Source organism: Microtus pennsylvanicus, chromosome 2 (genome assembly GCF_037038515.1).
Source record: "Microtus pennsylvanicus isolate mMicPen1 chromosome 2, mMicPen1.hap1, whole genome shotgun sequence".
Classification (NCBI taxonomy): Eukaryota; Metazoa; Chordata; class Mammalia; order Rodentia; family Cricetidae; genus Microtus; species Microtus pennsylvanicus.
In genome coordinates this window covers 31,186,679-31,211,014 of record NC_134580.1, presented here as the reverse complement: position 1 = coordinate 31,211,014, position 24,336 = coordinate 31,186,679, and the positions used below count along the sequence as shown (strand labels likewise).

Here is a 24,336-nt window from a genome sequence, read left to right as displayed (position 1 = left end):
ACCGGGTGCTCTGGTGCTCACGTGGGTCTGGATGTGCATGGCGTGTGTGTCTGCAAGCTGATGCTACATTAGTGTCTATGGGGGCGGTTTCAGAACTTCATTAGCTCAGCAATCAAAGATGCTTAGAATAAAAGCCAGCGCAAAGTAAGCTCTTAATTAGAACAGACAGCTCAGATGGTCGTGCCAGGCCACAAGCTGCCCACGCAAGTAAGGTGTCTTGGTGACCATGGTGCATACAGGCGCGTGTCCTGGTTCTGCCAGGGGGAAGCCCTTTTGGAAGTGACCAAATGGAGTATATGTGGAATGTGGAGTACCTCCAAGGTTTACTCTGTTGCTCTAGCAGAGAATGAACCAGATGAGGTCATGAGCTCTCGGAGCTCACGGAGCTGATGCTGTGGAGTGGGCAGGCCACAAAGCAAGGGAATGAAGAATATAGCTACAGTGTGTGGTGGGTCCTGTGGAGGAGATATGTAAGGGTAAGTGCCAGCTGTAAGGACAGAGTGGGTGGGACTGCCAGGGTAGAGGGGACCAGTGGAAGGGGCTAGGGCCAGCAAGGTCAAGGCCAAAGGTAGGGACAAGTCTGTGAGTTCAAGGAGAAGATAGTGAAGGAGGATGCAGAAGGAGGGATGGTGTGCTGAGGAATGAGCTGAGGCTTTCTTCTGAGGGGAACATGGTGATTTCAGTCAGAGAAAAGGAAGCAAGGTGGCCTGCATCCTGGATTAGTTGTTACAGATCTGTTTGTTGCTATGTAAATTGATCCTGGTGAACTGGGAGAGCTTTTGCAGTTGCTCAAGAAAGCATGTGTGTGTGTGGTGTGTGTGTGAGTGTGAAAGAGAGAGAGAGAGAGAGAGAGAGAGAGAGAGAGAGAGAGAGAGAGGGAGGGAGGGAGGGAGGGAGGGAGGGAGGGAGGGAGGGAGGGAGGGAGAGGGAGAGGAAGAGGGAGAGGGAGGGATAGAGGGAGGCACTAATCTACATTTTAGAGATACAGGTACAGGATTCAGGCCAAGAAGGGAGACCAAGAAGCCAACTGGTAAGGCTGGAGAGATGGCTCAGCAGTTAAGAGCATTGCCTCCTCTTCCAAAGGTCCTGAGTTCAATTCCCAGCAACCACATGGTGGCTCACAACCATCTATAATGAGGTCTGGTGCCCTCTTCTGGCCTGCAGGAATACAGACAGAATACATAATAAATAAATAAATAAATAAATAAATAAATAAATAAATAAATAAATAAATAAATAAATAAATAAAAGAAGCCAACTGGTTCAGCCTTGTCTGTCCTGAGCGCCTAGTCCTCCCGCTCTACTCGGCTGTGCCCCTACCAGGGGTCCAACCCTAACCATTTACTCTGACCTATCTAAACAGCAGTCCTCAATCAGGGGCAGTCCAGTTGGTTGCCTTTGTGAGAAAGGTGCCCTTTGCCGTTCTCCAGGACGACTCAGCACCTGCCATTCACCCTCTGGGTCTTTGATTAGGTCACAACCTGAGCTCCCTAGCCTACAAATAAATCTTCAGACTTTTGAGGAACTGCAGGCACAGGGCTAGTTGGGTGTGCCCTTTCCAAAGAGGATCTCCCGGGCCTGTCCCCGGAGAAAGAGTTGTCCCAACCAGGCTCATGTCCTTGTCCCAGAGCTGGAACGTCGGTGCCCCTAGTGGTTCCCGCCCCTCAGGTCCTGGGAGCCAGCGGAGCCAGCTAAGGCCATCTTCTGGCCTCGGGCTGCGGGCGGGGGAGGGTCCGAGTAGTAATTGCTGCCATCTGCTCTCCTCGCCTCCCTTCCCCCACTGCCCTGCCTGGGCGAGCCACAGTCTTCTTCCGCTGCTCGGTGGGAGACCGGTCCCCCTCTCACCTCCCGCGGGCGCGCACGCACCTTGTCTCTCAAGCTCCGCCTCGCAGAATCATATCTGGAGCAGGCGTGGGACTGTCCCTTCTCAGGTCCCCAGCCAACTGGCCTTGAGATGAAAGGCAATCGGTCTGGAGTTCACGGACAGACGGCCATCAGTGTGGGGAGGATTGGAGTGGAGAAGCCAAGGCTCAGACTTGAGTGGGTAGGAGGAGGCACAACTTGGCTCTTGGGACCAGTCGACTGACTTTTGGGCACCTGGGATCAGAGTTGGGACACCTGGGACCTGCTTTCTTGGATGTGTTCTGAAGACTGATTCTGGAGTCAGCGAAGTGGCGGAAAACTTGCCGGAGGAGAGCAGTTAGTTATTTCTGCTGGTCCGGGGCCTTGGGAAGGCCGGAGTAGGGGGCTTGAGTCAGCTGAGAGCCAGGCGTGAGGTGTTCACCTGTGATCTAGCACTTAGCAAGAACTAGGCTAACTCAGGCTCCTGGGCGTGACCCTGTCTCAAAAAAACAAGCAAAAGTGTACCACTGAGGCAGTGCCGTGACACTGGAAGCCTCGAGGAGGAGGGCCTGAGCTGGAAATCTGGCTTGTCTCTTCAGCAGCCGCTCCAGGTGTGAGGGTGGGGTCTGGACAGAGCTGATGGTTGGTGTTTGAGAGTCATCCTGGAGACAGCAGGGTCTCTCTTATTCCCGCCCCTTTAGCCCACTGAAAGATTTTTGCTCAGGCATGTGATCCCAGCACTAGCCAGGTGACGGCAGAGATGGCCAGGCTGCACTATATACCAAGAGCCCGTCTCAAACAACAGCAACACAGATTTTTATAGCCCTCTTGTGTAGGTGCTGGATCACCACTGGGTTTTGCCCCCAGCCCTTGCTCCCTGTTTCCTTCAGAAATGCTGCTTCCTGGAGTCACTTGGATCACAGGGTCACACAGAGATGAAGATTTGCTTCCAACCGAAGGTTTGCAGAGTGTCCTCTTTCCTTCCTACTCTCACAAGCCAGGGTTTCTGCACTGGGACTCCTGGCAGGTGCTCTTGGTTCTAGACATTGTCTTTCTACAGAGGAGCGTGCTTTGGGAAGGTTTTTGGAACCAGGGGGACCACTGGTCAGTCTGAAGATAACTTCTCAAGGGTAGAAGGAACCGTGTCCCCAAGACTAAGAGTGCTGGGACAGCACCCACTCCCTGGTGGGCGTGGGCACGTGTTGGAGGGAAAGAATCAGCTAGATCTAATGGGAGACTGGACTGGCATGCTTCTTGGGCCAAGCCTGTTAGACCTGAGTTTGCTATAGCACCATGAAGTATCTTTTCAGAAAGAGATTGGTAGGAACTTCAATGACCAGGAAGTAAGATCAAAAGATCAGTGGCTAGAATGACAGTTCAGGGCCTGGGATGTAGTTAGAAGATAGAACACTTGCCTAGAATGAGCAGGAGGTCCCCAGGCTTGGTCTCCAGTGCCCATCTCCCTTTAAAAATTTTTTTAGCTGGGCAGTGGTGGCACATGCCTGTCATCCTGGCACTACGGAGGCAGAGGCAGGTGGATTTCTGTGAATTTCAGGACAACCTAATCTACGGAGAGAGTTCCAGAACAGCCAGGGCTACATAATAAAATAACAAAACACAATTAAATATATTTTCACTATTTAGCCAATCTCTCTCTCTCTCTCTCTCTCTCTCTCTCTCTCTCTCTCTCTCTCTCTCTCTGTCTTTTGAAACTGGGCTTCTCTCTGTAGCCCTAGCTGTCCTGGTACTCCTTCTGTAGACCAGGCTGGCCTCGAACCTGGATATCTGCCTTCCTCTGCCTCCAGGTGTGCACAACCATGCCCAGTCTAGTCTCTTGGGCTTTAGCCGTAGGAGGAAATAGGGCCTGGTGGGAACTCCAGCGCATGCACACGTAAGCCCAAGAGAGTTCACTGTGGTTAGGCAGCTTCAGTCCATTGCTGGCACGAGCAAACATGGGTTTGCCATGGAGTTGCCAGGCTCATTTTCCTCCTCCTCCCCACACCACCTCTTTTAACTAAGGTCTCGTGAAACCCATGGCGTCTTGAATTAGCTATTTAGCAGAGGATGACATTGAACTTCTGATCCTCTTACCTGATTGTAGGTGTGCACCATCAAAGTCCTCAGTATTTAAAAGAGAGTTCATTTGTATCTGTTGACTCCTGTTTTATTTTGTTTTATGGTTACAATAGAGATTTATTTAAAGTGAGGCATCTGCAGAGCAATTAATTCTTAAACTGTGATTCAGGTTGAAACAACTTCATAAAAATATGCTGAGACCAGGCACATCCACAGATCTCAACCACAAGATCCCCCTTCGCCCCTTCTTCTTTCTCCTTTCCTTCTCCAATAACCGCTCTCAGGGTTCAAAGTAGAATTTGTCCTCCTCATATTTTGTCCATTGCTCCTTAGACAAGATCTGATGCCTGGTGCTCAGGTCCAGGGATCTCTTAATTCCAAACGTTCTGTCTTTATAAAATCCTCAGGAAGTGTTTTCTGGCTTTCTCCACACCTTCAGTCCCATACAGTGTATCACCTCGCACTGACGTATAGTGTATCACCTTGTAGTGATGTACAGTGTATCACCTCGTAGTGACGTACAGTGTATCACATCGCACTGATGGACAGTGTATCACCTCACCTCGTAGTGATGTACAGTGTATCACCTCGTAGTGACGTACAGTGTATCACATCGCACTGACGGACAGTGTATCACCTCGTAGTGACGTACAGTGTATCACCTCGCACTGACGGACAGTGTATCACCTCGTAGTGACGTACAGTGTATCACCTCGTAGTGACGTACAGTGTATCACCTCGCACTGACGGACAGTGTATCACCTCGTAGTGACGTACAGTGTATCACCTCGTAGTGACTTATAGTGTATCACCTAGTAGTAACGGACAGTGTATCACCTTGCACTGAGCCCAGTTTGTTGAATCCTGCAGCGGGTAATGCCATTTTCGAAAGCCATCCAGCCACTGCTTGGTGACACTGCATCAGCAGGTCTCCCCGCCATGATGACCTGAGAATTGACTCATGCATGTTCTTTCATTGTTGACAATGCTTTTTAAAAGAGTTTCCAACATAGAGAGATTAAAAATACCATGGCACAAACATGTTCAGAGCCCAGGTTGTTCCCACGGTTGCAGAGACCTGGGAGAGCCACTGCGTGGGTATGGGTTGGAGGAGGAACGGTCTGCGTAGCAAGCGTGTGCTGTAAGGGGGTGCATTCAGAGCAGTGTGGAGCAACAGCCTGGCAGCCAAAGGTCATGGGGGCAGTTGCAATTATCCAGGCTGCAGGGGCTGCAGGGGCTGCAGAGGGAATAAAGGCAGCTGACCTGAGAGGACAGAGGACTCCCCAGGCACAGGCTAGGGGTCTTTGGAGATTAGCCCTCCTTGGAAGGCTATAGGTTTAAAGACTGCTATCCCTTTGACCCCTTAAAGGGATTGAACACACACACACACATACACACACACACATACACATACACACACACACACCTCCCTTCACAGCTATCTGGTGAGTGGATGTCTATCTCAAGATGCCCTGAAAATCCCAAGATCGTGTGCAGGCAGGCCACATCATGAAGCTGGGTAAGACATTCCAGAGGCCCTGAAGAGGGAAGGGTGGTGCTGGGGGAGGGGCTCAGAAATCTGGCCTGGCCTTCAGGAAGACCCCAACCAGCTCTAATGGGAACCACACGCGGGGTGAGCTCGGCATCCTGGATTGCCTGTGAGGTTCGGCTTTGGAATTGGACACTTGGTTGAGGCCACTCCTGACCTGCTGGGGTCTGAGGCCTCCCAGCTCCAGCCCCTTTCCTAATGGCTGCCAGACACTGTGTCCTGCACCCAGCCCTGGGGCCTGCCTGCTTCCGGGACAGGGGATGTGTCTTGGGTTCTATTTCCTGCTAGCAGAGCACTGAAGCCTTGGGGAGTAGGCTTCTCAGATGAAAACGTTAGGTTTCCTGCTGGGCGAATATCGAATGGCCTTAGAAATAATAGAAGAAAAAGACAAACTCTTCTAGTCCAGCTAGAGTCACATAGTGAGACTCTATTTCTTTAAAAAAGTGTCCTGTGTTCTCAGGAACTATGTCCCTAGCCAGGAGGTAATGGCATATGCCTTTAATCTCAGTACTTGGGGAGTGGAGGCAGGAGGATCGCTGTGAAATTGAGGGCAGCCTGAGCTAGTTCCAGGACAGGCTCCAAAGCTACAGAGAAACCCTGTCTCAAGTAAACAAAAACCAAAAAAAGAAAAAAAAAAAAAAAAAAAAAAACCACCTTATTTTCCTTAAACTTCACACCCACCTTGGAGCCCTGAGTGACTCTGCCCTTACAGAGAGTCCAGTGGCCTCCATTTCTTCCTTACAGGACCTGGACGGAAGGGGGGAGGGACACACACGGACTCTCCCGATGTGCCCCACCTCAAGCATCAGCTGAAATGGAGGGGAAGAGCCTGTGTCCAGGTGGTTTGCATCGGAAGAATCCTGAGAAAACAAAGAACACAGGTCCCTTCTTCATACATCCTGGTGCTTTTTCCGGCTCTCCTAACACCAAACCTCTTGGACCAGACGAAGGATGGGAGTCTCAGTAAACCACAGAGGGCTAGGAAACACCAGGTCCTGAGTAGCCCTGGTTAGATCCAGAAGCTTCGGCCTCTGCTGCCATTGCTTCTGCTGAGCCCTCTGTATAGCCCTGTGACCGTGGTGAGGATGTGCACCGGGCGTTCTTTGCTTTCCAGCGTCCTCCCTCACCCTTGGTACCGTGCTTGAGAGCTCCTAGGCGTCCTCCTCAGCATGAGGTGACCGTGGACTGCATCCTTGGGTACAGGGATGGACCCACCTCCTTCCTTTCACCACCGACTCACAGGTTTGCCCTGCCTAGCATCCCTACTGGGCCAGAAGAGTTCTGGGGTTTTGTCTGCTGGTTTTGAGACAAGGTTTCCAAGCCTAGGTGAGCCTGAAGCACTGCGATCCAGATATTATTAACCATGGCTCCAGGCTGGACAAGCCTCCAGTTTTTTTTTTTGTTTTTAAGGATTTATTTTACTTTTAATACCCCACCCCCCCACCCCGCCGTCCTGTGTCTGCGTGTGCGCATGCGCGTGCCTGCAGGTCACAGGAGATCATCCCTCCCCTGGAACTGGATTTATAGGTAGCTCTGAGACCCAACCCACTTGGGTGTTTGGAAGCGAACTCAAATTCGGGTCCTCTGCAAGAGCAGTCAATACTTACTCTTAAATCACCCAGCTATCTCTCCTGCCCGTGGCCAAGCCTCCGTACCTAGAGTTAGTTCACTCTGGATGGAACTGGTGGAAACTAAGGTCCCAGAATTTGTCGTTGTTTGCAGAGGGTCCCTGAGGCAAGGTGACCAAGCACGCTCAGATCACAGAGCGGGTGCTGGGGTAGCCTTGGCCTGTCTTATCTCTACACTCCTGTCAGGCGGCTGGGTCTCAAAGTCCTTAGAGAGGGCTCAGAGACGTGGAGAGAAATCTGCCGGCTGGAACAGAGTGGACGCCAGGCAGCAATTTGTAGGAGAGGAAAGCAGCCGTGGGAGCAGCAGGCCTAGAAGCGGACTACAGCCCCAGGTAGTCCCTCTAACCGAACCCATCTTCCCCCACCCCCAGCCTGGTTTCGGGAAGCTCTTCCAATGAATATTTAATAGCTGGTGCTGGGCCTGATTGAATTTTAATGTAGGCGACCCGAGCCCTGGAGCCCAAGTCCAGGCAATTAGTCAGGAGCCATTAACGATGACTGAGCTGATTTATCGGCCCGACAAGGCCTGGGCTGGGGGGGCTCAGGCCTCCAGCAGCCCAGGATTGGGCCACAAGGTCTTCAGTGCCAGCCAATCCCCACAGCCATCACGGCCTGCTTTGCGTCTCATCTGCATAGCATCTCCCGAGGGTAGACCTCACCGGCAGCCCGTGGGGGAGGTGGTAGATGGCTGGAGCTAGGCCTATCCTGGGTCGTTCCCTGCTCTGACAAGGGCCACCCGGAAAAACCACTCTGTTTTACACATGGGATTCCATCCGACCATCCCGTGGTTCCAGGGGTCTCCCCTCTACCCTACTGGGAACTAGGTAGTAGAGAAAAAAAAAAGCGATGCTGATCTAGGGACAGCCGGGACCTGGCAGAGCTGAAACTCCCGGCCTCAACAAAGGAAAGGGCTCTGCTCGTAAAAGGCGCCGCTTTGAACCCTCGTTCCACTCTAGGCACGGGCTTCTCTTTCTGCTCCGCCCACCCTCAGCTTCTTCACTGGTGGGGGATGGGAGTGTGGGTTTTCAGGGCGCTCGACAAAGCTCCGAAGGCTCTCCTCCCGTTTTGTACCTCCTCCTCTATCCCTTATCCTCCTGACCTGTGTGAACAAGCTGGGATTCAGCCTGGAGTGCTCTATTGAACTATGCCTGACCTCTTAAATCATAGGTCAAAGATTTAGCTGGCCTGTCTGCTGCCACTCTGGCAGGTGGCCTCCTCCTTAGCAGTGGGCAGTGGGTAGCCTTCCCTTCTGAGGCCCGAGGCCTTAGGATGCAGCCTCATCTGATCTGGGTTGGGAGAGCCTGGGATCCGACTGCATAGGGAATGTGGACTCTTGGGTTGAGAGGCTGGAGAGCTTGGCAGGGAATGGGAGACCTTAGTCAGGGAGGTCTTCCTGGAAGAAGGAGGGCAGAGTAGGGACTGGAAGGAAGGGAGGGACACGTCAAAGCACAGGGACAGGAAATCCTCCGCAGCCAGTATACCAGCACAAACAGGATACAGCATACTAAGCTGAGAATGCCTTCCGTGCCAAGTGTGGTTGGCACTCCTAAGCAGCTCGGCAAGGATGAGGAAAACGTTACCTGTTAGGGCACCCACTGTGCTAGGCACTCAAGAGCATCAAACATCAACCTGTGTCCCGCTGGCTGCTTGTGTCCCAGGATAGCTGGGACTATGCGGCCCAACACATTTGTAGACGATACCATCACCTTACAACATCAAAAGGTTGGGTACCTCCTCAGAGAGACCTAACCTGGTAAGATTTCTCTGAATTCCCATTTTCCAACTGTGGTTAACACTTGTAATTCTTGTATCCAGGAAGTGGAGACAGGAGGATTACAATCTTGAGGTAATTTTGTTAAGCCTGGGCTGCTTAACAAAACTAAATTCTAGGAAGTGTCTATTTCTCAGATGAGGACACTGAGGCCGGAGAAGAGTTGATGCACTCGAGATCCCACAGCTGGAGAACAAGAGTCCCCGGCCCTGTCTTCCACCTCACGCAGCACACAGGTTCTCACAGTCAACTGGCTCCTCTTACCTGCAAAGCCAGCGTCTTCGTCATGTCTCCTCTCCCCTTCGGGAGCATTTGGCTGGTGATGAGCAGAGGTATTGTTCAGAACCTGTGCTGGAAGCCCGGGGGGCGATATCATTTGTGTTTCCACACAGGTCTGAGTTCTCGGTGTCCTCTGTCTGTCCAGACCCCCACTCCACTCCGTAAGTCTCCAGAGCTCGAACCTCGCCTTACTCCACATGCTCTAAGCTCAGGCCAGTCTTACCCAGACCCGGCGACGTGACACTGGAGTTCCAGGGACCCTCAGGAAGTGCCAGGCACCACGCCCGCCCGGAGTGCCCATTCCTTTTCTATCAACTGAGCCTCTCCAGGACCTGAGATAAGACCTGGTCCTTGGGGTCTCCATGTCACAGACAATGGAGAGGGGACAGGAAGGAGAGAGGAGTGAGCAGACACCCCAGGTGACCTTGGCATGGTAGTGGGCAGGGGCAGGAAGCAGAGCTCTTCAGGGGCTGTCTCCTTTCTGCACTGTTCCCTGAAGCCACCAGTGCCCAGGCTGGAGCTGTGCGTACCTTTGGCTGCATAGTCTCTGTTTCTGATAGAGAATTCTGTTCATCAGGATGCTTGGGATCCTAGTTGCAGAAGGGCTTCTAAATGTTTCTATGAATACTTTTTGGGGTTTGAGTGATGATGGCTCAGCGGTTAAGAGCACGTATCTTGCAGAGGACCTGAGTTCATATTCCCATCACCCACATCTGGCTGCTCACAGCTGCCTGTCACTTCAGCCCCAGGGGATCTGACTTCTGTCTGTCCTCTCCACTCATATGCCCACATATACAAGTACATATAAATAAAGAATAAAAAATATTTTTCAGTTTATAATAATAATAATAATAATTTTAACTATAAACCTGCCACTAGTAACAATGAAAACTCAACAGGTCCCTAACAAGCGGTTTGAAAGTGATAATTCAGAGCACAACAGTAAACCAGGGCATAGTGCATGACACTGCCTCCCAGATGGGAGGGCTAGGGGAAACAAAACACTAGACACACAAAATAAAATGTGTGTTAATAGAAAAAATCTCACATAGGAAATTACCATTACCAAAACCACAACAAAAACTCACAAAGCTGTTTGTACAATTCAGCACCTGGAGTGGCAGAGGCAGGCTGATCTCTGTGAATTTGAAGCCAGCCTGGTCTACATAGTTCCAGGATAGCTAGAGCTATATAGAAATACCCTGTATAAATACAATACGATACGATACAATACAAAATGGGCAAGGCAGTATCCCCTTGTAATTTCAGCACTCCATAGGTAGAGACAGAGGGAGGGGTCGGGAGTTCTAGGTTATCCTCAGCTACAAAAAGTTGAAGGCTAGCCTGGACTACTTGAGACCTCTCCAAAAGAAAGAAAAGAAAACAAAGAAAAGTAAGAAAAAGAAAAGAAAAGAAAGGATGCTGGGCATGTTGGCACATACCTTTGATCACTCAGGAAGCAGGCAGATATCTGAGATGGAGACCAGACTGTTCTACAGAGTAAGTTCCAGGAAAGCCAGGTTACACAAAGAAATTCTGTCTCAAAAACAGAATAACAGCGGTGGTGGCGCACGCCTTTAATCCCAGCACTCAGGAGGCAAAGACAGGAGGATCTCTGTGAGTTCGAGGCCAGCCTGGTCTACAGAGAGAGTTCCAGGACAGACTCCAAAGCTACAGAGAAACTCTGTCTTGAAAAAACAAACAAACAAACAAACAAAAAACCCAAATAATAATAATAACAATAAAAGGAAAGAGAAGGAACTGCAGCCTTACAGATTAGGGGGTTAGATGTGGCCCCATGGGAGGGAGATACAGGACCTCTTCTCTATAGAAACCCTCAGGGCCTGGCTTACTGTCAACCATGCTATCTCTGTCTTGGTATCCAGATGTTGGGAGTAGATTCTCTGCAAAGCTGCCAGAGCTGGGGAGCCCTGTATGGCTCAGGCTGAGAAGGTCTATAGTGCCACAGGCTGGGGAGGCCCTATGGGGTTCTACCCTCTGCTCTGCAGGGAGAGCTCCTGCCCTTGCCTGCAGAGGAATCAGATCGCAGCCTGTCCCTCCTTCTCCTGCAGAGTGAGTCTGGTGTGACCAGGGCCTTTTGAGTCTTCTGGCCAGGAGAGTGGATTCTGATCCATCTTAAAATGTCTCTAGCCCTCAGAGATGCTTTTTCATATAACTCCTGGTCATGGAGACCCAGGATACAAAGGTCACCCCTAATTCTAGTGTGCAGACTTCACTTTTGACAAGGTCTGGCCTCCTCTGGAGGCCTAGAGCAATCTGCAAAACTTCAGCCACCTGCCTCTCAAGATATTTTCGTGCTAGCCCTAAAGGCTTGAGCTACCACACCAGTCAAGACTTCGCTTCTTTGGGCTGGAGAGATGGCTCAGAGGTTAAGAGCATTGCCTGCTCTTCCAAAGGTCCTGAGTTCAATTCCCAGCAACCACATGGTGGTTCACAATCATCTTTAATGGGGTCTGGTGCCCTCTTCTGGCCTGTAGGCATACACACAGACAGAATATTGTATACATAATAAATAAATAAGTATATTAAAAAAATAAATAAACCTTTAAAAAAAGAAAAAAAAGACTTCGTTTCTTCAAAATGGCTATGGATAGTGTATCATGTCACTAAACAACACGTCCTGGGGAAAGGGTTTAGCGGTGTTACCATGAACGTGCCTAGTCAGGCTCACGTTAACCTTCTCCCCTCCCTCTTCCCATCATTGACTTTATTTTGTGTTATTTTTTTGTTGTGTGTATATAAGTGTGTGTGTGTTTGTGTAGGACAGGGGACAACCTTGGTTTGTTTCTCAGGTGCTATCTGACATTCTTTTGCGACAGGGTTGTCTCCTGGTCTAGAACTCAACAAGTAGGCCAGGCTTCTGGCCACTGAGCCCCTGAGGATGTGCCTGTCTCCACCTCACAGCATTGAGGTAACAAGTATGCCGCCGTGTTTTTGAGTTTTTGGGTGTGTTTTGGTCGTTAACACGGGTTCTTAAGCTTACGAGGCAAGCCCTTCCCTGACTGAGCTCTCTCTCTCTCCTGCCCTGGTCACTGGCTTTATAAAAATAATCTATGTGATGTACAGAGCACAGACTGAGAAACGGACACATTTTGACAGATTTGTACATGGCAAGCCAACTATTACCACCAAGGAGCAGAATGGACAGCAAGTCCCCTGCATCCACAGTGCGTGATGCCTCCCTTGCTGGGAGAGACAGGTGTGCCGGTCTTGCCTTTCTCCTCCTAGGGGGACTTATCTGTGATGGGACCATATTGGATGTCATCGTTTGTGCTGTCTCTCTGGGTCCAGGCACTGGTTTAGGGTTCATTCGGTTTGTAGAGTCCATTTTGGTCCAAGTAGGATTCCATTCCAGGAACATTCCACCATACTCTCTACTATTCTTTTCATGACGGATTCTGTTTGTGTCCCTGGCCTCTCTGAAAGTCACATGGGAGATGCTGCAGGTTCAGACAGCAATGTTCAGAGGACAGGAAAAGATTCTTTTCTGGCCTCTTAGACTCTTCCTAAAAGATCTCAGAAGAATGTTTCTATGTGTCTCCTAGGCCCAGATCATGCCTCATGTCCCTCTAGGGGCCAGATGCAGGCAGAGAGACTGGATCTCAGGGAGGCACCCCAGAGAGGTTAATGCTCATCAGAGATGGGGTGGGGACCCAGATTCCACTGAAGAGCGTGGTGTCCAGGGCTTGGAGCAGATCAGGAAAAGAGGCGTATCCAAGGCAACTGCTCTGTCACTTCTTGTTATGGACCATCCCCCTGGAATGAGGTCTGTTTTCATTCCAGGGACAAGAGCTACACATCTCCCTCCCTCAGTGTTGGCCCTCCTAGTCCTCCAGCCAAGGACAGTGATGGACAGGTGAACATCTAATATCCATTCTTCTCTATGCCTTAAAGAATCCGAATCTGTGCTGTTAAGGTGGCTCAGGATGTAAGGGCACTTGTCACGCCTGATGACCTGAGTTCAGGTTCCAGCATCCTCACGGTGGAAGAGGAAACTGACTGCTGATATCCTCTGTCTCCACAGGCGTGAGCACCACCCCCAGCACACACACAAGCGTGCACACTCAATACTGGGAAAGAGTGAGGGTGTGAGTGTGGTCCGTTAGGAGAGTGGACACTTTGGGTTCAGCTGCTGTGGAATGTGAGATAAATTTGAGTAAAATCATGAGATGGCACCTGCATTCTGGTGGGGTTCACACACCAACGTTTCTCACCCCTTTCTCTTGTGTAAGAAAGAGTCTAAATCACCCTGAATTTAGCCAGTGTATCCGAATGAGCCTGACCCTAACACAAGGACACAAGAGGGAAGCACTGGGCATCTTCTGTTTTGTTATTTTGGATTTTTGAGACAGGGTTTCTCTGTAGCTTTGAAACCTGTCCTGGAACTAGCTCTTGTAGACCAGGCTGGCCTCGAACTCACAGAGATCCGCCTGCCTCTGCCTCCCAAGTGCTGGGATTAAAGGTATGAGCCACCACCGCCCTGCTGTGCTGGGTATCTTAGAAGAGAGTATCTGGAAATAATTGTGGGGTACATACAGCAGAATCAGAATTGCACCGGCCACTTTGTGACTGATAAAGTTTGAATGTGGAGTGTACCCCACAAAGGCCCCTGTGTTGAAGGCCTGGTCCCAGCTGCTGGCAGTACTGAGAGGTGACGGAGTCACAACCACACTAACCATAGTTGAAGAGGGTTTAGGAAGTAAGTAGGTCACTGGGGTATGTCTTGGAAGGGCTCATTCAGTTCCTGGCCTCCTCCTGACTCTTTTACTTCCTCTTCACTGTGACACGAGCAGTGTTGCTCTGGCACTTGCTTCTTCCTCACTGTGACTCACGTAGAAACGATTGAGCCCAGTTACCACAGACACAGACTGAAATTAGGAACCCAAATAAATCTTTTTCTCTAAGTCATTTGTTTCTGAGATTTTTGTCACACTGGTAAAAAGTGACCTTTAGGGGATCATCCAGACACACAGGAAAGATGTTGTGTGATGTTTTATTCTTTTAACTTTTTGGGGGACCCACCACCCAGATCCCAAATAAATCACACATGGAGGCTTATTCTTAGTTATGAATGCCCAGCCTTAGCTTGGCTTGTTCCTTACCAGCTTTTCTTAAATTATCCTGACTACCTTTTGCCTCTGGGCTTTTTCTTCCTTTATTTCTGTATATCTTTCTTTACTTCTTTCTCCGTGGCTTGCTGTGTAATTGGGTGACTGGCCCCTGATGTCCTCCTCTCCTTGTTCTCTTGCTCCTCCTCTTTCCACTTCTCCTTCTATTTATCCTCTCTGCCCACCAGCCCTGCCTATCCTTGCTCCTGCCTTGCTATTGTCGGTTTATCTCTTTATTAGACCCTCAGGCGTTCTAGACAGGCACAGTAGCACAGCTTCACAGAGTTAAATAAATGCAGCGCAAAGAAAAAACACATGCCTAAAAATCATATTCTCCAGCAGAAAGATGTGGAAGGTGTCACCCTGGAGCCACTGTCCCTCAAGACTCCTGCGACATACTGTTTCAGCAACGCTAAACTGTACATCTGATCACATTTCTTCCTTTATTTGTTCTAAGATAGCCAAGGCTAGCTTGGAACTCTCTTGTAGCCTGGCCTATCAGCAAACTTGTGGCAATCCTCTTGCATCTGAGTGCTGGGATTTTGGTGTATGGGCTCTACCACACCTAATTCTCTTTAATCACCTTTAAAATCATCATATGCCTGATTCCATGGCATTTTAATCTGTCCCCAGATGTCCCATTAGCCGGCCCCTTCCTGGCCTTACAAACGGACAAGGACAGTTAAACCTCTCTGTGTAGCCCTGGCTGTCCTGAGACTCACTCTGTAGACCAGGCTGGCCTTGAACTCACAGAGATCCGCCTGTCTCTGCAACCCGAATGCTGGGATTAAAGGTGTGCGCCACTGCCCAGGTTAGCATCATCCTTTTGAATGGGGCAAGCATTTCTGTCCTGAGAAACAGGGTTGTAGAGACTGAGACCTTGAGGACCTTGGGCACACAACCAATGCCAACCAGGAACTGAGTCTGCTACCAGCCACAGGAATGACCTTATTTACCCTAGCAGGAAAGCATAATGCATTCTCACAAGGAACCATGATGAAGCAGAAGCAGCCAGTTAAAGCACCTATGTTCCTGACTCTAGAGAATAAAAGGCTTGCTATGTAGAGCTGCTAAGATTTGGGACAACTTTTTATTTTCTTTTTTTGTAGTTTTTGTTTTGTTTTATTTGTTTGTTTTCAGACAGGAGTTCTCTGCATAGCCCTGGCTGTCCTGAAACTCACTATGTAGACCAGTCTGGCTTTGAACTCAGACCCTCCTGCCTCTGCCTCCTGAGTGCTGGGATTAAAGTTGTGTGCCACTAACACCCGACAATTTGGGACAATTTTTTTTCCAAGACTGGGTTTCTCTAAAAGCCCTGGTTGTCCTGGAACTCGCATTGTAGACCAGGCTGGCCTTGAATTTATAGAGGTCCGCCTGCTCTGCCTCCTGAGTGCCTCCTGGTTTAGGGCAACTTTTTATCCAGCAATGGAGAAGAATATTGTACAGTGTGCTTCAGAGATGATCAGTCCTGATGGCTCAGAGTGCGATCTGTGTCAAAAGCAGATGTTGGTAGTGGAGGGTTTGAAAATGGTCCCCGGAACCGAGCTCGGAAGGTGAGAACGCTTTTTTTCCCTTAATTCTTCTTGTTTTGAGAACTGAGCATGGAAGTCAGAGCAGTGAGACTCTGTCTCAAAAAACAAAACAAAACAAAAACAAACAAAAAACAGAAAACAAAACGAAAAGGAGATGGAAGCTGGAGAGAGGGTTCAGTTATGTGGGCCCAGGTTTAATTCCCAGCACCTACATGGTGGTTGACAGTTGTCTCTAATCCCGATTCCAAGGGATTAGATGCTGTCTCTGGCCTCCTCAGGACCTGTATGCATGTGATACACAGACATACAATAGGGCAAAACACCCATACACAGAAAAAAAAAAGGAAACGAAAAAAAAGTGACTGAGCTGGCTCAGTGGTTAAAGGTAACTCCGATGACTGGATTGGATTCCAGGGCTCACTTGGCAGAAGGCAAGAATGGACTCTCAGCATTTACCCTCTGACCACACACATGCTCTAACATGAACATATGCCCACTCAGTTACAAATAAATGTTTTTAAAAAACATTTATGGATGGGGCTGAAGGATGCTGGGCCTGAAGATCTGGTTCAGTGCCCAGTAATGGGGTGGAGTTGGGGGTACATTTATTTTAAAAGTCTTTTCAATAAGTGGTATGGAATCCTTCTTTCCAGTAGACATAAAGTAGTCGTGCTTTTTAATAGCCGCGGCACCTAATGGGATGAATTGCTTTGTTTTATTGGGCAGGCTACTGAGGGGAGCTTGCTGGGACTTGGAAAGGATTTTAAGCCAGGGCCATATAGGACCCGCAGTGGAGGGGCAAGTGTGTGAGGGGGCCCGGTGAGCCGCTCAGATGAGGGTTGGTGGCAAACGGCTCAGAAGTATTTAGAGACCCACACTGGCCACTATTCGAATTTATTGTTCAGTGTGCGGGTGCGGGTGAGTGGGGACACAGGTCCTGGGAACTGAGTTTGAGGATTCTCTCATGCTAAGGGGCCCTATCACTAGGGTAATATTTCCAGCCTTCTTAAGAGCCTGCTGGCTGGCTTGGAAACGCCTGCATTTCTCAAATAAAAATAAGACATGAGGTCTGACAATTTTTTTGTTTCAGCTTTTAATAATTGCCCCAAGACCTTTCCGGGTTTGCAGAGTCACTAAATCTTTCCTGGGAATAGAAGGGAATACGGACACCTGCATAGCGGACCTTCCCCATGGCCACCAAATGCCTCTTAGTAACTGAGCAGGAGGAGTGGGGTGGAGTCAAGTGTGGATCGGGAGGCACAGCCTTCAGCCAACCAGACGAATAGGGAGTGTCTGTCAAGGCACTGGGTATTAAGTTCACAGGTCAAGGCAGACCAGTGCTTGGGCGATTGGTCCGATTCCAAATCCAGGGGCGGGTCGTGGTAGCAATCTGGCAAAGTCTCACTTGTCCAGTCAGTAAGTTTGCAGTAGCCTTCTGAAGAGGTGGGGCTGCCCGGGTAGGGCGTGGTGAGGACCGCGCAGCCACTGCCCACTCCCAGCGCTGTGCACCCCCAATTCCTGTTTTGAGAATTGCTGCAACCTGATCCAGGGTTCAATGAGGTGTGTTCCTGAAACTAGCACCTTCATGCCCAGGGTCCCCAGAGCCCCTGCCCCTGTCTATAGGTGCCGCTAGCCACAGGGCCACCATTGCTGGGTCTCTTGGCTGCCTGAAGGAAATGGCAGGGCATCGGGCAGAGGATGGGTTGGGTGGCTCAAGCTAAGAGGTATTCCAGCCTCCCCCAAAGGTGGACCGCAAAATTTTGCACATCAAGACTTTGCTTCCCCTAAGTAACAAGGCGAACCCTAAGAAAAACATACGTAGATCCACCTGGAAAGGGGAAACAGACAAGATTGCCTGACAAAATTGGGAGCATGGGGGTGGGGGAAGTAGGGAGGGTGGAAGGGGAAAATGAGGGGAGTGGGGAGGAGAACTTGAGGGAACGGAATAGTCGAGATGGAGGAAGGATAGAGATGAGAGCAAGGAAAGAGATATGTTGATGAGGGACCATTAAGGGACTAGCAAGAAACCTGGCTCTAGAGAATCCACAGGATGACCCCAGCTAAGACCCTAAGCAATAGAGGAAAGGGTGCCCGATCTTGACTTGCCTTGTAAGTCAGACTGATGAGTATCTTAAATATCACCATAGAACCTTCATCCAGCACCTGATGGAAACAGAAGCAAGAGACCCGCATCAGAGCTCTGGACTGAGCTCCCAAAGCCCAGTTGAAGAGTGGGAGGAGAGAGAATATGAGCAAAGGTCAAGACCATGATGGGTTCACCCACTGAAACAGTTTACCTGAACTAACGGGAGCTCTCCAACTCCAGCTGGACAGGGAAGGACCCAGCATAGGTCCAAACTAGTCCCTCTGAATGTGGTTGACAGTTGCGTGGCTGGAGCAGACTGAGGGGCCACCGGCAGTGGCACCAAGATTTATCCCTACTGCATGTACTTGTTTTTTTTTTTTTGAACCTATTCTTTTTGGATGGATAGCTTGCTCAGCCTAGATATAGTAGGGAGGGCCTTGGACTTTCCCCAAAGCAATGTGCCTCACCCTCTCTGTGGAGTGGATGGGGGGGACTGACGGGGTGGAGAGGGGCTAGATGTAGGGAAGGGGAGGAGGGGAGGGAGTGGGAACTGGGATTGGTATGTAAAATGAAAAATGATATTTTGTTTTCTTTTTTAAAAAAATAATTTAAAAAAAAGATTTGCTTCTGGGCCAGTGAGATGGCTGGGCAGGAAAATGCACTTGCTGCCGAGCCTGGCTGAGTTCCGCTCCTGGAAGGGTCCTCTGACTTTCTCATGAACTCTGTGGCACACGCCCATAATAAGTGTTTTAAAAGCTTAAGAATGTTATGAAACACTTTTGTTTCTGAGAAAAATTCTGGGCAGCCAAGCCAAGCTGCTCACTTTTGCAGGCGTGTATCACCTGCTACGCTGCCCTCAATGGCAGTCTGGGCACGAGAAGGGGTTCAAGATATGTCACTGAGAAAAACGGTTGCAGAAGTGAACAATCAATCTCTCTACACGTGTGTGTGCACAGGCATGCACACACACATGCACACACGTTTGCATCTACAAAACTTGCCATTGTTTGCCTTTGGGTAGTGGGATTAAAGGTGTTTGATTCTTAATTTTTAATTAGTTTTGTGTTTGTTAATATCTCCTGACTTTTATGAGAACTTTTTGTGTATATGTGTGCACTCACACACACGTGTGTGTGTACCCTGGCTGTAGGCTGCCCTGTCTAGGCCAGCGTCCCTCACAGGTGTTTCTCCTGAGGGCACAGAGATGTGCTTTCAGGGTTGGGGGAGAAGGCTCGTTCGGCAAAGCCGCTGCTCTGCAAACATGAGGCTGTGAATCTCGATCCCGGCACCCACGACAGAAGCCAGACCTTGTCATCCTAGTGCTGGGAAGCAGAAACAGGGTGGTCCCTGGAGCAGGCTAGCCAACCAATTAGTGATCTCCAAGGTTTGTGAGGCACGCCTCAAAATATAAGGTGGAATCCAGGTGTGATGACACACTTTTAATCCTAGCACTGAGGAAGCAGAAGTAAGAGGATTCTGTGAGTTCCAGGCTAGCCTGGTCTATATAGTGAGCTCTAGGCTAGCTCAAGCTACATAATAAGACCCCCCCTCAACAAACAAAACAACAAAAACAATGCAGAAAGATTGAGAAAGACAGTCGACATCAACCTCCAATTTCCATGTGCGCACACATGTATGGGTCCTGCACACACATGTATGTGTACACACACACACACAAACTGAACTTCAGGCTTGCTGAGTATAACTACAATCCCAGGATTCATGAAGCCGAGGCAGCAGATTGCTCTGAGTTTAAGGCCAGCCTGGACTGCAGAGTGAGTTCTAACCAACCTGAGCTAAACAGCAGCAGGCAGGCAGCTTCTGAGCCTGACAATAGTGGCCACTCATTAATTTCCAAAGTGCTTCCACACATTATAATGCCTGAGCACCAGCACCCCTTCCCAGGTGAGGAGGGCTGGAGCCCCCACTGTACCCCGAGTCCTACGCTTCACCTCACAGCTGCGGTAGCACCTGTTTACTTGAGATGTCTTTCTTTGTAGACTGGCTATCTGTATAGATCAGGCTGGCCCTGAGCTTGCGGGGTTCTCCTGCCTCTGCCTCTGCAATGTTGGGGTTCAGATGTGTACAGACTTATCTGGCTCCTTGTACTGCTGCCCCTGAGCTTCTCTGGAAGCAGTGGGCTCCTCCAAGTCTCTGTAGGTGTGCCATCTCAGAAGCAGGCACACATGGGCATCAGTAGGGGCCATGTAAGAGGATCTGGGATCTTTCGAGGCCCATCTGGTCCACTCTGTTCTTTGTTTTCCCAAGACCATCTCTTTCATTTTTCTTTGTGACAGGGTGTCACCATGATGCTCAAGCTGCTATCAACCTCTGGGGCTCAAGCAATCCTCCTGCTTCAGCCTCTGGAGTAGCTGGGATTACGACATATACAACCCATTGGGTTCTTCTTTGTTATCCTTCAATATTTTTAAAAGGCTTTTGGAAAATAACTGACAGCTAAAGTTTCTTCAGGCCCAGCTGTCTTCCTGGATTTGTACTGTCCCAAGTGTGCAGCGGGCTGGAGCTGGTCCAAGAGGCTCTGCATGTAGGACCTGGAGGTACTCTGTTGGAGCCCAGGGTCAGCACCATGGAGGCACCACAGCTTGGGTAGGGGTTAGGTCCAACTCCTAGGGCTTTGCGAAGCTCCTCCTCTGAGGCTGGAGGAGGGAGTAGAGGGCTGGGTTAGCAGGGAGGAGGCTAAGCAGGAGGAGCCGGCCCACTACGTTACTAGACGTCTTAAGTACAACCAGATGTCCTGGAACTTTCCGATCAGGCCCAGCACCAGAGGGCAGAGCAGGGGCAGGGGAACTTCTATGCAAACTGGTTTTCCAATTCCCCACCCTGTCCTCCGTTTGTAAACTTTGAAAGAGAGGAGAGACTTCCTGTGGGTTTCCAGAGGCTGATGTGTGAAGAGGGGGCGGGCCCTGCAGGGGAGGGTCCTGTGGCTCCTCGGAGCAAGCAAGCTCTTGGAAGCAGAGGTCTGGACACAATCTTCCCAGAACCCAGTGGCGGAAAGACCTTAAAGTGTGCCGAGATGGAGTTACTGACTCAGCAGGGTTTCACAGAGGAAAGCTAACTGAGTCGGTCCTGACAGTTGAATAGGGGTAGAAAAAGAGGATTCTAAAGATTCACAAGTGTTCAAATAGCACGGGTGTTACTGAATTCTGTGGGACTAGAGGTATAAAGAGGGATCAATTCAAGGTGCTGTGTCAGGTGCAGGGGTAGCCTCTGTTTACGTAGCTACAGCAGTATCTAGAGTAAACTGAGGCTTATGAGTGCTAGGGACCCCCCACCCCCCGAGAGAGGCACGAGGAGGTGAAGGGGGGTCTGGGAGAGCCTGACATATAAGTGAATCTGAAAGAGAAGAGTGCAGTTTCTAACCCCCACAGAGGTGCTTAGAGACTCTCGGGCTGGCTGTGGGGGTGCTGGCCCAGACCCATCCCGGGGGCAGGGGAGGACTGGACGACAAAGCCGGTGTATGTTTAAAAACGGCAGTGGGGTGGGGCATGGGTGGGAGGGCTTTGGCAATGGGGGAGACTTTGGCAGCTGGGCCTTGATGTCCAAACCCCCAAATCCCAAAAGGCTGGCACTTCCATCTGTGGACAGAGCAGCCAGAGCCCAACCAGAGGCAAGTTCCGGCAGCAGTCAGTGGGGTGTGGGCTGGTGGGGTGTGGTGTCCTCTGGGCACACTCCCTGTCCCCTCAGCCAGGACATGCTTCCTTCCTTTCCTGCCCATAGTGACTCCTGAGGGGTTAGCAAAGGACCACAGAGAGAGCACCCTCCCTTTCCTCTTCCTCTCTTCCATTTCTTTCTGCTTCCTCCCTCCACCCATCCTTCCCTGGGGCCTTTTTCTTTTCTTCCTTTCTCCACCTGCTCCTGCCTTCTCTAGGCCTGGCTCTAGGCCCTAGCCCTCCTCCCTCCCAATAAATCCCTTCCAAGTGGGTGTATAGCATTCTTCATTGTTTTCAGAAACCCCTTGATGCCCACCTCTAGGCCAAGATGGCACCCACTCACTCCTCCACACGTGCTCACTCACACTCACACGAAGCTGCTGTCATCCAGCCCCACACCAGACACAGCCCCTGCTCCTGGGACAGGTAGCAGTGGGTACTCCACCTTGGAAGTAACACAAGTCAAGAGGATGGCAGGCCAGGAAGAGCTATGCATTTGCCATCATTACCACTATTATTATCCAATCCATTGTGGGCACTTGACCTGCCCTGGGAGGCTCTCAGTGACCTCAGCAGGGGGCCTGCAGGGCACAGATCCGTTGCCTGAGGGCAGCGAGGAGAGGGGTCAAGCAGGAGCCCTCAGAGATTAGCCCCCCAGAAAGGCCAAGAATAGAGATAAGTTGAAAGGCCATTTGCTAGGACTGAGTGGGTGTCAGCTTTGAGGTGATGTATTAACAGACCTTAATGAGCTCGGGGAAGGAAAGTGATACTTCATTGCCTGGACTCTGGGACAGGATGTAGGTGAAGGAGGCAAGCGACCAGGCTCCCCCCACCTGCTAACTAGAGTCCTTACTGTGACCCACAGCCACCTGAGAGTAAGAACTGCCTGGTACTGAAAGATCCAGTCTTACCTGTGGGGCCACGAAGGCTTCTGCAGCATGCTGAGTGATCGATCAGCCCTGTGAGGCTCGGGCAAGCTTTCCTGAGATTTCTGCACTGGACTGGGAGACCTGTGTCTCTAGGTAGACCTGAACATTCCTTCCAGGTGGTGCCTCAGAGGAAGCCCCCTCCTGTCACCATCTCGACCCGGAACCTGATGCAGTATGGTCCCGGGATACCCATCATCACGGCCAGTGGGGCTTGGCATCCTGGCTGGACATTGGCCTCTTAAATCAGCCTCTGGCCCTCAAGCACTGGGAGGAAGGAGACCGGGAGTGTGGTGGCTCCAGGTCAGGCTTTGCTGGGCCCCTCCCCCCAAAGCCTCAGAGGTCCCAACAGGAAAGAGACTGCCATCAAGAAGCTCCTTGTTAGTCAGTTCCCGCCCTGCTGACTCGGTGACAGGGGCGGTTGGCACCCCGCCTTGATCATCATGATGCTAGGGACCTGGCCCAGCACTCTTGAGTCTTGGTGCATCCCTGATCTGTGCAGGGTGTGTGGGTGAAGGTGTGGGGTAAGAATGGGAAGGTGGGCTACAAACTGGAAAATTCTGGGGTTGGAAAAGCCCCTGGTCTTGATGAGTTTTAGAACTTTGTTGGATGTTGGTGTTATTTACATATTTGGCTATAAAAAAATGGATGATTGGAGATCCATGCCTTCCCTTTCCCTGGCAATTATGGAGCTGCCTGGATCTGTGGGATGCCAGAGTGTCCGGAGGCATGGTCACTGGTGTTCGCAGTTCCGCGACAGCGACACAGAGGCCAGCGGAAGGAGGAAGCTCCTTCAGGGTGAATCCTGGCCTACCAATGCTCACACTGACCAGCCACGCGGAAGGAAAAGGAAGCCTCAGAAGAGAGGCAGAGCCCTGAAGCGCTACCCACAGGCGGACAACGATTGCCACAGAACCTCTGGACGCCCTGGGCTCCTCTAGAGCCTCCACCATAAGTGCAGTGCCTGTGCTCAGGGCCCCTAAGGCAGAGGAAATCTTGGCCTTTATCATCACGGAAGCTTTGAGATGCCTACCTAAAACTGTGCTTACTCTAGACTGGAAGTGCCAGTGCTTGGCACAATGCAGTTACCCAGTGCATATGCTGCAGTGCAAATGCCACTGGTCACCAGTGGTGGCTGGGGCTCCTTCAGTCCGTGCCGTTGGGCCCAGGGTGACCGGGTCTCCTTGGGGGAAGCTCTCCAGAGCTTTCTATAAGCCCCTCCCCTAAGTCCATCCGCTCTTCAATCCAGGTCTTCTGTACACTTCCCACCCCACTCGTTCGGCGGCACCTGTGCAGAGACAGTGTCCTCGCCTGGCTGTCCGTCCTGCCCTGGGCATCCTGCAAGCTATAGGTGCTCTGCACACCCGGGTCAGGGACGCAGGCGAGAGTCCACATGCGTCCTGGAAGAGGTGGTCTTGGCCAGCCAGCGGACGGGGCGGGCCCGGTCAGCCGCCTTCCCCTTTGCCCTTCGACCCAGGAAGCGGCTCACAGCCAGCGGCCACTCACGGCAGCCTGGAGTCCTACCCGGGTGTCCGCTCCCGTCCGGCCTCCTCGGCCTCCCCGCCTCCGGGCCGGGCCTCCACCCCCAGCGCAACTTCTCGCTCCGACGGCAGGGGAGGCGGGAGCGGGCGAGCGGCCTGAGAGTGGCGCAAGGACACTCTCACACCGAGGGTCATTTGCTCTTTTTACCCCGGTGGCTAATTTATTTTCGAGCCGGGGGAGGGGGAGGCGGGGCGGCGGGGACGCGCTGAGGGGCCGGGCGAGCTGGGGCGGGGGCGGGGCGCTGGGAGGGGCGGGGCGCGGGCCCGGAGGGAGGGCACTGGGGGCGGGAGGGGGAGGAGGGGTGG

General features: G+C 51.1%; 1 long non-coding RNA gene across 1 annotated transcript in view; it reads right to left on the bottom strand.

The window, feature by feature from the left end:
* Positions 1-16,910: 16,910 nt before the first annotated feature.
* The window catches only part of LOC142843406 (uncharacterized), an 8,593-nt gene continuing 1,167 nt past the window's right edge, over positions 16,911-24,336 (bottom strand). Inside the window, exon 3 of the long non-coding RNA XR_012909625.1 lies at positions 16,911-17,969. This is a non-coding gene — a long non-coding RNA (uncharacterized LOC142843406). The remainder of the gene's footprint in view (positions 17,970-24,336) is intronic.